A 13,058-nucleotide genomic window follows, 5' to 3' on the forward strand; every position below is an offset into this window, starting at 1 on the left:
AAATAAAAGATAACTGTCAGCTTTAGAGATATATGGAATTTTATTGGTTTAAGCCTTAACGGAAATAAAAAGTAAGATTTTTTTAAGCAGGCATGTTCCACCTCCGTGTGCTACCACATTTAAAGTTAGAAACTCTGTACTCCAATAGTTTAAGCAATGTGGACAACTTTCAGAATTAAAAATAACTATTTCAGAAAAAACATAGAGATTTTGATTTACCATAATATATACCATCCTCTAAGAAGTGATCCTGAGAGAACATCAAAATATACACTGAGATCAATTTACACTGAGCCTATACAAGAGCATAGGCTCAACGTAATGCTAGAGGAGACCTGTGATTTCCATCACTCTTAGTGCAAGGGCATAACCTATCCTTGTATTTTGTAATACATTCAAGAACTCTTTTAGATCCATAAATAGAAGAAACATTAAAAGTACAGAATGCACAAAAGGCCAAGTATTTTCCATGTTACATATGTAACCAAATTCAAGATCATTCCATTTCAATGAACGTTTTTGAATTTCTACCAGATATAATAGCTGTTTCTTTAAAAATAATAGTGGAGAATGGCAATCTAACGGAATTCCTTGTATTGTTTGCTGTATGAAGTTCAGGCATGAAAAAAAAAAAAAAGTTGAGAATTATACAGAGGATATATTACGTTTAAAAATGCAAACTGATGTTTTGCTAGAGTTGGTTTCTACATGAATGGCCATATCTAGTTCCTTTAGCCTGTTTTATCTCCAGCAGTGTTCAAAAGAAAAATACCAGGCAAATTCAGATCTAACTGGTTTCACTTTTTTTTTTTTTCTGTATATGTAAGTTACTTTCCACATATTATCTCTTTAATGAAATAAGGTGTCAAGGAGTGTAGAGTATATTTAAATATAAACAGTATAACTGTGCTACCTAAGTCTGAGTATCAACATAGACAACTTCTCCCACTTAATTGCCTGGGTGTGGTTAGGGTTTGACCAACAATAGAAGTTTGCACATCTCTAACACAAACTCAAATTTGCCTCTTGTGATAACAGCCACTAACAGTAGTTTAATGTACATATGTAAAATGCATATGTTTATACAGAAGAGGAAGTAAGGAGGATACTCAGCAACAGTAGCAGTACATTCTATGAAAAGCTGATACCCATTACCAGATATACATTAAGGGCCAAACAGAAGCTATACCTAGGGGCACCAGCATTTGGACTTGAATGTATACGTGTACTAGTGAAAGCAAGCCCTGGACTGTCTGTGTTACCAACCATTCTGTCTTGATATTTTCCACTTATATTTTTTTCATTTTCTTTATGGAGAAATCTGAGATCTAAACATCTTTTGGAATGAGGAGTCTTAGATACCTATTGCCTTCTTTCTAAAGCAAAGGTTTGTTTAACAGTATGGCAATACTCCACTCAGTTTGTTTAAAACTCTTTGGGACAAGTTATAATTCATTTTTATACATAAGCTTTTACACATAAATATATGTCAATTCTAATGCTTATGATTGCTTGCAGTATTACAGATCTAAAAGATCAAATGAGAGTTCCTAAATTCTGTGATAGTCTTTACCTACAAGCAACACACCAAGAAACCACTAAAAGAGCAATGGATAGAATATGAGAAGAAAAGGGACCAGAAAGGAAAAGCAGAATCACAGGAACACTGAGAAAACCATTACAATCATTAGAATTCGTACATGTTCTTTACCAGGTAACATAACAAAATATGAATTTGCTGTCATATAAGAATCATTAATGTATTTTCCTAAGGCTTACAGAAGGCAGAGTATTGGGAGCTGCCATGTTAATGAAATGCCTAAAATGTCACCTACCTTTGAAAATATTATGTTGTAATATAAAATAACAGGTTTCACAGCAGGTAGAGTTCCCAATTTGAAATGCATTAAATGTTAAAATACTTTTAATTTAACATAAAATAATACAATAACCCAGTTGAATTCTCAGTTCTTAAGTGGAAATAATTCCTGTTTGAACATGCCAATCCGTTTTACAGCCAAGGGTAGTAACTACACTGAGTGTGGTTGATTTGAGCTGCACATTTCCCATTCACAGCTATAGTTTCACAGCTATATTGCTGCAATGGGCAGAGAATATATCCTCAAGCTGTTGAATGGCAATGAAAGAAGAGAATGAATATGTGGTGATTCCTCTGAAGAGAAAAAATGCCAAGGAAAGAAATGTCACAAAGAGTAACATAATACACAAAATCCATTCAGAGAAGGAAGGACAGGAGGAAAAAAAAAAAACAAAAAAAAAACCACGCATTCTCTGATCTCTTTCCAAAATCAGTCATGTTCTGGATTTCCTGAAATGATTTTACAATTGTAAAAGACTTAACTGCCTCCTATAAAAGCCCTATCATGAAATCCAGAAGAAATAAGCATCTTTTTTTCTCAATTAAAGTCTATGTTTTAGATGGATCTACTGCTCTTCAGACATATATGTAAAGCTTTATCTCTTATTTTTATTTTTTATCTACATGCTTTGAATCACGTGTAAAGTCAAAAAGAAGTACAGGAATATTTTCATGAGTGTTGCATCCCTGTTACTTGGCTTTGTTGGTGACAGTTCAACAGTTTGTCTGGCAGAGCTGATCAAGGTTAAAAACAACTTGGCAAAAAAATGGTCCTTTTTGTCTGTTACAAGGTTCTTGTCCAGGTCCAATTGCAGCCTCTAACATACTACACCTTTGTCTTCCTAGGTTTAGATCAATGATTAGGTTATCCAATCATGACCTGCATTCCAACAGTACATGTCTGTCTGTCCAAAGACATCACTTTTTAAAGATTTGCATTTTTTCTCCATGCATGGTAAGAATTTCAAGGTCACCATATTAGCTATCTCACTTAAAGAAGCAAAATTAGAGGGGATGAACAGTTAAGTATGTGTGAAATCACTGCAGGCTTGAGGTCATACCTGGGCTTTGGGAGCATAGCTGAACACCTTGAGCTCCTATGAAAAACTCCCTATTTATTTCTTTCTGTCATATCCACACACACATACACACACACTTATTGTTGCACAAAGAATAGTACAGTAAGGGGTAAAAAGTTATTTTTTTACTTAATCCCAATTAGAGCCGGAATACAATGCCTTGAAGAGGTAGTCAACACTCTAACAAAATTATACTTTTTATAAAAATCATCATTTTAATAATTATTTCAATGTATTAGCTTTTGTTTGCTTTATTTTTGTTGTTTTGTTTTGTTTGTTTGTTTGTTTTGAGGAGGTGCTTATTTTCTTATATTTCCCCAAAGTACTTTATCCGTTTAAAATCCATTGTAGGAGTTCATGCATATTGCTGCATTAAGTGATATTGGTATGTCTCATAAGAAAAATAGTTTTTCACATGCACTGAATTTTTGCATATGAAATTTTCAGCAAAACTCTGCAGCCTAGTCAAATTCTACAAACACATTTTTTCTTTTTGTTTTCTTTGACTTTCTTTTATGACCAACATTTTTTTTTAATTTAAATCAAAAGTGTTAGCATTACGCATCTCTGTTTATATGTATATCCAGCTACACACACACATATAATATACACATACATGTGTATATATATACTATACAAATATATACGCATCTATATAGCACCATACATACATAAATATGCATATAAGTATATATTTCATCTGTACCACAATATCAGTTTTCCCATATTTCTCCAATTTCATGTGGTTTGCCTACTCCTAGACATCCATTTAGCTAATTTTATAAACTATGATAAATGAAATTACTCTGTGTTATTAGTTCACTTCTACTCAGTACCTAACTACAGTGAAAACTGGTTTCCACAACTTCTAATTACAAAACATTAGCTACCTGAGTCTTCTCCAGCTGAGCAGATTAGCATAGATCTTCTCCACTGACAGCTTTGACCTTCACTCCAGCAAACACTTGTCAAAATGCCAAAAGTAATTACCTGGCTGTTTAGGAAGGAGTAATGGGGTGTAGCTACCTACCTTTTCTTGTTACTGATCTAAAATGTCTATAAAACTTTGCCAAGAGGCACCCTCCGGATTTTGGCACACACATTTTTTTTCTCATCTGTCTTTTCTTTTTTTTTTTTTTATTTTATTTAATAGACTATCAAATATTAGCTATATGATCTCCTGCCAACCAATCCCATCGCAATTCTGGAGGATAGGCTAAATAACCTAGTAGATGGATCTTTCAAGCAAAGTGATTTTATGATTGCTTGTTAAACTGATGCAACCAGGGAAAAAATACAGAAAAGCAGCAGAGCCAGCACAGGAACAGATGACAATAATTATGCAACACAAGAACATATTGACAATTCTCTGAATTATCTTTTAAAAAATCATTGTTATAGCCTTTTTGTTCATAAAAAAAGCCTTTTTCCTATACTCATTTCAGATTTAGAATTAAGAAAATAGAGGCATAGAGAATTTAAACATACTTCTTGAAAATCTGTTGCTAGATTAAATCTAGCATGTCTTCTGACTTTAGCCAACATAAAGCTATACAATCTCTTAATCTAGAACATTCAAATTTATAGAAAACATTTTCCAAAGAGAACAAAGGGATTTAGCATGCTTTCCTAAAGGCTAGATAATACTAGAAAGATTAAGTATTTGCAGATTATTACAATGGTCATAATCTCTAAATCCTGCATACAATTTTTGTCAGACAATAGCAAACATCATCTCCGAATAAAATCAATATAAAAAGTCTATAAATCTGATTCTATCGTATCTTACACGTCAGAATGGATACCTGAGGTTCAGAAAGCTTAGGAAAAAAAACAAACTAACTAACTTTATTTGACTACAGAAAGTCCAGAAAACAAACACCTAATGAACATCAGATCACTTGCCTTGTAGTCACGACACTATCTAACAATTTTGCAGGCTCTTAGGTGGCAGCAGCAGCAGCTGCTGGAGCTGCCTTCAATCCACAGGAGAAAGACTGCTCCAAATGAAGGCAGTATTAAAATGAAGGACTGTCTTCTGCTGACCAGTGTGCCCTTGTGAGTGCACCCAACAAACTTCTCTTCGCAAACTCTCCAAAAGCTCTCAAATAATTCCTTGTCCCACTGTCAAGGGCTCATTATCTCCCCTCTCAGATACATTCCCCCATGAGCTACCAGCCGTAGGTCATGCAAGTGGTTATTTTCAAGACAGATGACACATGAATCTTCTGGACCTCCTAACTAAGCATTTGTCAGGCAAAAATCCTGCACCTGCCCTTTCATACCAGGTCATATTTGTGCCTCCTTCCCAAGATGTCATCCAAAAATAAATCATGCTCTACCAAGAAAACAGATACAGGTCGGCCACCCCTGCGCACTGCTATCAAAACACCGTGCTTCTGGAGAAGTGCTTTTCAATGTTGTTACTTTTTTTCCAATAAAAACAGATGACAGTCTGATTCTAAGCAGAATTCTATTCTGTGTGTAACTGATTTGGTGTTTTTGTTGTTGTTGTTGTTGTTGTTTTTTCTTGTGCTGTAAATAACAGTTATTTTTCATAGATACCTGAAGTAGCACTGCTCTGCCTAACCATTTTGTTTTTATTTTATTGATAGGAAAGCCAGCAGTTACAATCACAAGATTGCTAATCATCCAATTTTATATATTAAAAGTAGGATATTTATTTATATCAGATAAGGAACATTTTCTTGTTTGTACCAACTAAAGTAGCTGGCATGACTTTGTCCTCTGTTCCACATAGTGCCCACTGTTTATTTGCATGCATAGTTTAAAATGACTAGGTTTACCTTTTTTTCCACATTTTGAAAAATTATAACCAACCTAATTAGTGGTTGAAAATCTACTGATTGTTCTTTTCCAGATAAAGGTTAGGCTACAATACTATCTGACCTGATTAAGAGTTTCTTCAATTCCCTTGTTTATCCTTATTTAACAAGGTACATATTTAGCAAAAAAATACTAGATCAGCCTACCTATTCTTTACAGAAAAGCTAGAATGATAAAGGTCTTTTCCTTACCAGATTCCTTTTTCTTGTATCACTCCTAAATAATTTATTTAAATATGCTTGGGATCTGCTGTGAACAGAGATAGTCTCTTAAGTGTACTGAACGCAAATACGTAACATTTTATTGAAGGAATATAATGTTTAAAGATGTCTGGAATTGTAAGTGTTAGTTTTGTTTATGACATATTGCATATATATTTCTATTTTCCTGGAAAAATGGTAGCTCATCCTAAAAAAGTTAAACAAAATAGCAGCAATTTTGCCAAATAATATGATGAAATATGATATTAAGCAGGTTGTTTTGGACTTGGGGATTTCTGCTTGCTTTGCTGTAAATTATAATTTAGGTCTCAAATATTTTAGTATAGGGACTTTTTGATACTGTCTTCCCAGTTGGACCACAAAGTACTGCTGCTACACCAAAAAAATAAAAAAAAAATAAAAATTGTTTCAATCACCCATTCCCAGTGCTAAGAGCTCCAGTGCATCTATTTGTTGATTCATATCAGCTGAAAACAGTGCTTTTAAAATTTACAGGTCAGTTTGAGATATCTGTGAAAGGAAATACGTAGCTTTTTTTAAGTTTAATACGGAAGAAGACTTTTCATTCCCATAGTAAAAAATGTACTGTGAGATTTCTCAAACTTGAAAGAGAACCACTTTGCACTTAAACATGACAGTTTCATCTCATGTTACAAGCTGTAGGTGTGAACAAGCTGATTGCAGGAATTCGTTTGTTTAACAATATTACAGATGGTAATATTTCTCAAAATCAAAATCTTTGTAAATTTTCCCAATCTTAAATTAATTTGGATTCCTTAAAGAGCTTTCAATATGTTACCCAAGGGTATTGTTAATGAAGGAGACTTAAGCAGAAGAATAAAAGGTTTGCTCTAGAAGACTTAAGAGATCTAGAAACAGAAAAAAAAATTTTTTTGAGTATGTTACCATACAGGGACTACAGAAAGATCCTGAAAAATTCTACAATCCTGACTTCAACCAATTACCCTGGATTTATCTGCAGTATTTACATATGGCAGTCCTATCATCAACATCTATGCACCAAACAATACATCTTTTTTCCTTGAATGTAGAGCAATCCACACAACTAGTTTAGAATAAATGTCTAACTTTCAGGCAGCTGCAACTGAGTTAGATGAATTCTACGGTACAATGCATTAAGTTATATTACCAGAGGGCTCTTAAAAAAAGTCATCCTTGTAATCATGATTAACCTTTAAACTGATATAAATTACTTTAACAAAGACACAACTTTTACCTGTCTTTATAGGCCTGCCTATATCACAGTCAGAAGGAAGTCACTGGGGAAGAGTCATAACCAGAGACATTTCCTCTGTTAAGGTGTGAGGCACATTTACCAAATGGTAGCACCCATCACAACTGCTAAAAGTTATTCCAGGATAAAGAGGATATTGACTGGCATAGTTGTAATGTTTTTCAGTAGAAGAACAAGGTGGGAAGGAAATGCCGTCTAAAAAATTTTTAATCATTGTATCAGATATTTGATAGTGCAGGAGACAGTTCAGATTCTGAATAATACTTCAAATATATAATGACATCCTATGTTCAGCACTGGAAGGATTTGAGGAAAATACTTCAGATAGATTTAACAATCCAGTAGGTGAAAGGCAATTGATCCACTACAGAGGGGACAAGAGGTGAAAAAGGACAAGTTGAACTAAGGAGGCTTGAGTAGAAGAAATCAGGACTTGAACCAAAATACTTAAGAGACCTAGAAACAGAAAAAGAGCTGTCAAAATTCTACGTTGCACATTAAAGACCAAAGAATCGTAATCCTCCGTAAACCAGGGCAACAACAAATGAAATCAGATGGACCTCACAGCCTCCTGGCTACAGTGTTCAAAGTTTCTGACACAGAAGCTGTCAGTTCACTTCAAAGATCAACTTCAAATTATTCATAGACACACAACTTCTTACCAACTCGGAGAAAAAGATATCTAATTGCACGATCTACAAAAATCTAGATAGAGGGAAGGGATTCAACTGCAGACTTTCATCTTGCTCCATTCACTTCATCACAGCTGAATTATGAGTCTGACAACAACTTGCCAATTAATATTTCCAAAATAATCACGCTCACTGTTGTAGGGTAGGAAAAGGAAACCAAGACAGTGTGCTAGCATGTACATTTTTGTGACAAAAGCCACAGAGTTCATCTTTCTGAGACTTTTCATGAGACATGCAAAGCTTGTGCTAAAAATCAACATTTTCTGGATTGTCTTAATCCAGAAATAATTCAGGAAGGACTTCTTCAAGAAGAGGAAGACTTTTAGCATAGAAATGTGTTTCCTGCTTCTGACAATACAAAATTCATATGTCTTGTATTGATGGTCACCATGAAAAAAGGTGACATGTTGCCATTGCAATATGTTATGCAAAGAACATCTAACAATTAACCAAAAATGGTTTAACAAGAGACAAAGGCCAGACAGTGTTTAATCACAAGCAAAAATAATGAGAGGAAGTCACAACATTATGAACTCTTTGTATTAACTGACATTCCCCAGGTTTTGCTCAAATTCCTTGACTTTGGAATTTGATGACTAGAAGAAATAAATTAGTAATATCAATTATTCTAAACATGCTTTTAACTAAATACATGTATATCTACAACAAACTTTGCATAATCTTATTCTTGTTGATGATTTATTCCTCACTGACCCGCTGTCGCTATTTCTCCCTCTACATTTCTGCACTCTTTACATGTACATATTGTATGCAGAGTTATTATATGAAGATACAATGTTATATTATATGAAAATACACCTAAAGAGAGTTCTCTCTCTTTTTCCTTCCTGAAAGCTTCCTAGAATTTTTTGTTGTTGTTGTTAATAATGAATAATAAAATAAAGGTATATATAATTTTTCTGTCCACAGTGGTATGGTCAGTACTTATTGGCTAGAGAGCAGAGTGAGCCTCTGGAGTGTTTCTAGAAATGAAAGTTAAACAATTTAAGCTGTATACCAGATCCTCACCAATTGATTCTCTGATGTAGGGTAAATTCTCTTCTCTCTGTTCTTTATTTTGCTAAATTTAAGACCATGAAGTTCATTATGTTTATTCACATTATGTAGTAAACTGAAAAGATAATCCCCACCACCACCAATACAAAGAAGACTACACTTCATGACTAGAATGAACACAAGAGAATATTCGTATAAAATAATCTGTAATATCTTAGACTTACATTTGCTAAAGTTGAAATGTATTTTTCGGTTATGCTGCAAACAGCTAAAAACATGTAATTGATCTAAACCAATCATTTGTACTTATACAATTAATTCTTTTAAATATATTTGTAATGGATGTTTGTACCAGTGAATTTATAAGGAAATGAAAATACATTCATGTCAGAGTCTCAGCCCTTTTTAGCAGGGCTCAGATTGGATGTGTGACAAAACTGTGATTCTGCTGAATGTGCTTTACAAATGGGAGTAATAAACCGGAGTTTCTTCAGTGGTTGTGTGCTCATCATATTGATGAGGCAGGTTCCTCATCAATATTTTCATATTCATATATTTCAGAATTTGAATATATATATATATATTTCTAAAACATCTGCAGTTGTTTAAAATTCCTAAGGAATTCTATATGTATGTTATTATCCATTCTAATACTTATCAGGCAGCATCTCAGTATCTTTATTCAAATTAACTTGTTATACAGTTTAATTTTAATGATAATGATTTTTGCTTCCTCCCTCTCCCCCCCAAGGGGAATTAATTCTCCAGTGCATTTTTTTGCAGAGTTAGAAAGCTGGGAGATAAATAATTTTTAGACAAGAAGTTTATATGATTCAGCAACCCACTCCTTAAGTTAAGATTAATGGTCCCATCAATCCATGCACTTTTTGAAAAACTGTGTTTCACCAGCAAGACAAGAGCAAATTAAAGAAACATAAATCAATAGCCTAGTTAAAAGTTAGAGGAATTTAAAAAAATAATAAATAAATGAAACAAAAATCTTGATATTCTGATATATGTTCAAAACCCCCTATTTACAACAATGAAATCAAGATTTTTGAATTGCTATAATGATATATATCACATTCTTAGACACAAGAAGCTGCACACAAGATCTGCTAATTCACTAATACCTGGTTTTGCATTGCCTTCCACTGTGCTACCAGTCCCCCCTTACTAATATGCCTATGTTATGAATACATTGTTTTGCTCTTCAGTCCTCTTTTTTTTTTTTTTTAAACACCTAAACTATTACATTTTTATATATTAGTAAATAAAATACAAGCATGATTCTTATTTGTTAAAGGCTGCAACTACACATAAGCAATTGCTTTTATTTCATTTTGGCAATGCTGAGTACTGTGCACAGGACTTTTCTCTCCTGCATCTCCTCTTCATGTGAGCAGTGTATATGTTGTAGCCATCCTACCCAAAAATTCTGTATTTGGAAACTTCAGAAGATTCTTATTTTCTAATTACCATTGTTACTTTACATGTCTTTGAATAAATTGTGTAATTCTGGAGTACCTATTAAGTTGTACAAATTCAAATTCATTGGTTATTACTATAGTGACTATATTGCAATTTTAGATAAATAGAGTTATCTCACTGATAGTTGTTCTCTGCTAGATTTCTCCTAACCTTTAAACTGAATAGAAATTAAATCCATACTCATTTGTCTAAATGATGTCATGTGCCAAGTGTAATTACTTCTAGAGCAGGTCATCTATGTCTAGAGAAGGTTTATTTCATCAAAATGTTGAGATGCACCATTGAGCCTGACTTATTAAACAGAAATAGGCCAGAGGACAGCTACACCATGCGAGATATGTTCTATATTATGAACATCAAAGTGTGCAATGCAGGCAAAACATTGGCAGTCTTTCTGCTCTGCAGTGAAAGAGCAAATAAAGGTATTGTTAATGGTATTTTGTATAGCCTGCTTTCTTAAGCTGTACAAAAATTTAAATTATTCTGTTGTCAGGTTTCCCTGTAGAATTGTGTAGCCCCAGAAAATGCAAAAAGAAAATTAATCAAAACATTTACATAGAATAGGAACTATGGATTACTAGAAAAAAAATGTTTTACCAGCAAGAACATGGCTGAAGGATTTTAGAGAGCTTTTTCTCTCCTCAGTGTGGGTGTTGTGCACACCAAGAAGAATGGATCTCAAACGCTAGGACAATACAGTAAACTATTTTTATTATCATACTTCCCTACCTCTATTTTTTCAGTAGATATTCTAAGTCATACATCTATTTGCAAAGCTGCTGCAGAGTCCCATGCCTTCTTTAATCTGCACATTTGTCAGACTCCACAGGGGAGGATGGAAAACTTTAAATATAGTTCCCTACATGGAAACTTAAATAATGCAAAGAAAGGAGCAAATTATCCATTTTGGTTACAAAACTCTATATACTACAAAAATAATGAGAGCAAGTTCCTGCAAAGAACCTGTTGCCACAGATAATAATGAGACATGGACATACGTTACAGAGGCAGAAATAGATTCCTTTGGAAATCTGGATAATTCACATTCTCATAATTACTGTGGCATCTGATTACCTCAATTTCTAAGTTCTTTGAGTTTCTAAGGATATGTTGAATGATAAAATTCTTCTCTCAGGTCTATTCATTTTCTATAAACAAGATATGCTTTCAGATTTCCTGGATGAATGTTGTTACCTAATAGCAGGACACCATGGAGTAATACATTTACCCATGCCTGGAAGTATGCACCAATTTATTCTGCTTAAGTTTCCTTTGGTAAATTACATTTTTGGAATGATTTTCTTTAAGACATTGTTGACTTTTAACATTTATAATTGCAGCTAAAGCCTGAAAAAAAATCTTATGTAAGTATGTACTGCTGTTGCTCATTTTACTATTTTTATTTTTGGCTTTAGATATCTGCAAGTTAAGAAAACGTTTGCTAAAAATAAACGAACTGATTAGCAAGTACATTGACAGGCTACTGCAACTTTATTAACTGGTTTGAAAAGAGAAAATTGATACTTTTTAAATTTAGAATGTTTGACTCCTGGGCATATATCTAATTTTATTTATTTATTTATTTATTTAGGTAAAAGGCTAATTAAAATAAAACAAAAAACAAACAAACAAAAAAACCAACAACAAACAACCACTTTCCTTGTTTGATAATGATGACTGAATTGTTGTTTTCATTAGTCTATTACTACACCAAGATCTTATTTCAGAGCAGTAATGGTCTATTCAGACCCACAACTTCATATTTAAAGCTTATTTTTTTCTCCATATGAATTTTTTACATTAATCTGTAATGAAACTCATCTGCCGTTTTGAGTCCAGTCACTCAGTCTAGTATGTTTTTTATACATTTCTAAGATCAAGTTTCACCTTTAATACTGTAAATAATTTAGTACTCTTAGCAGGCTTTCTCATCATACTGCTCACCATTCTTTTTAAGCTCATTTGTATGTTGGATGACACAGTCCCAGCAGAGATCTATTTTTTTTTTTTTTGAGAAAACTAATAATTTATTCTTACTCGCTGTTTTTTTTTTTTTTCCCTCTTAACCAGTTACTGATCCGTGTATTTCTTCTTCTGTATTCTAAATAGTTTCCTTAGAAACTTTTAGTGAAAGACCTTGTCAAAAGTCTTTGGAAACCCAGGCAGGTTGTACCAGCTGCATCATGTTTGTTGATCTCTTCAGAGAGATTCAACAGGTTTACAATGTAGGACACTGCTATATTAATTTTTACCAGATAAATCATACACATTTGTGTGTCCCATAATTCAATAATTTATTGTAATTTCCTAATTTTGATAGTACGCTTTTTTTTTTTTGTGTGTGTGTGCTAAACCTATTTAAGAAAAGTGTGTTTGCTACTCTAATCACCAGTTAACGAGAAATCTCAAATTGAAGCGTTTCACACTACCAGTGCTTAGCCGTTTTGTCCTTAAGGTGCTTAAAACCAGAGTGGATACTATATGGTGTTGGTGACCTCTAAACATTCCTTTGACTGTTTTTCATAACCTCTTTTACAGACACTTTGAGATAGATCCCCCGGAGCCCCGCACAAAGAA

The 13,058-nt window shown here is 33.4% G+C and overlaps 1 protein-coding gene across 1 annotated transcript in view; it reads right to left on the minus strand.

Moving 5' to 3' along the window:
* PTPRN2 (protein tyrosine phosphatase receptor type N2) overlaps positions 1–13,058 on the minus strand; it is a 485,563-nt gene that overhangs the window by 336,056 nt on the left and 136,449 nt on the right. The gene's annotated exons all lie outside the window — the stretch shown is intronic.

The sequence above is a fragment of the Cygnus atratus genome, chromosome 2, assembly GCF_013377495.2.
Source record: "Cygnus atratus isolate AKBS03 ecotype Queensland, Australia chromosome 2, CAtr_DNAZoo_HiC_assembly, whole genome shotgun sequence".
NCBI classification, from domain to species: Eukaryota; Metazoa; Chordata; class Aves; order Anseriformes; family Anatidae; genus Cygnus; species Cygnus atratus.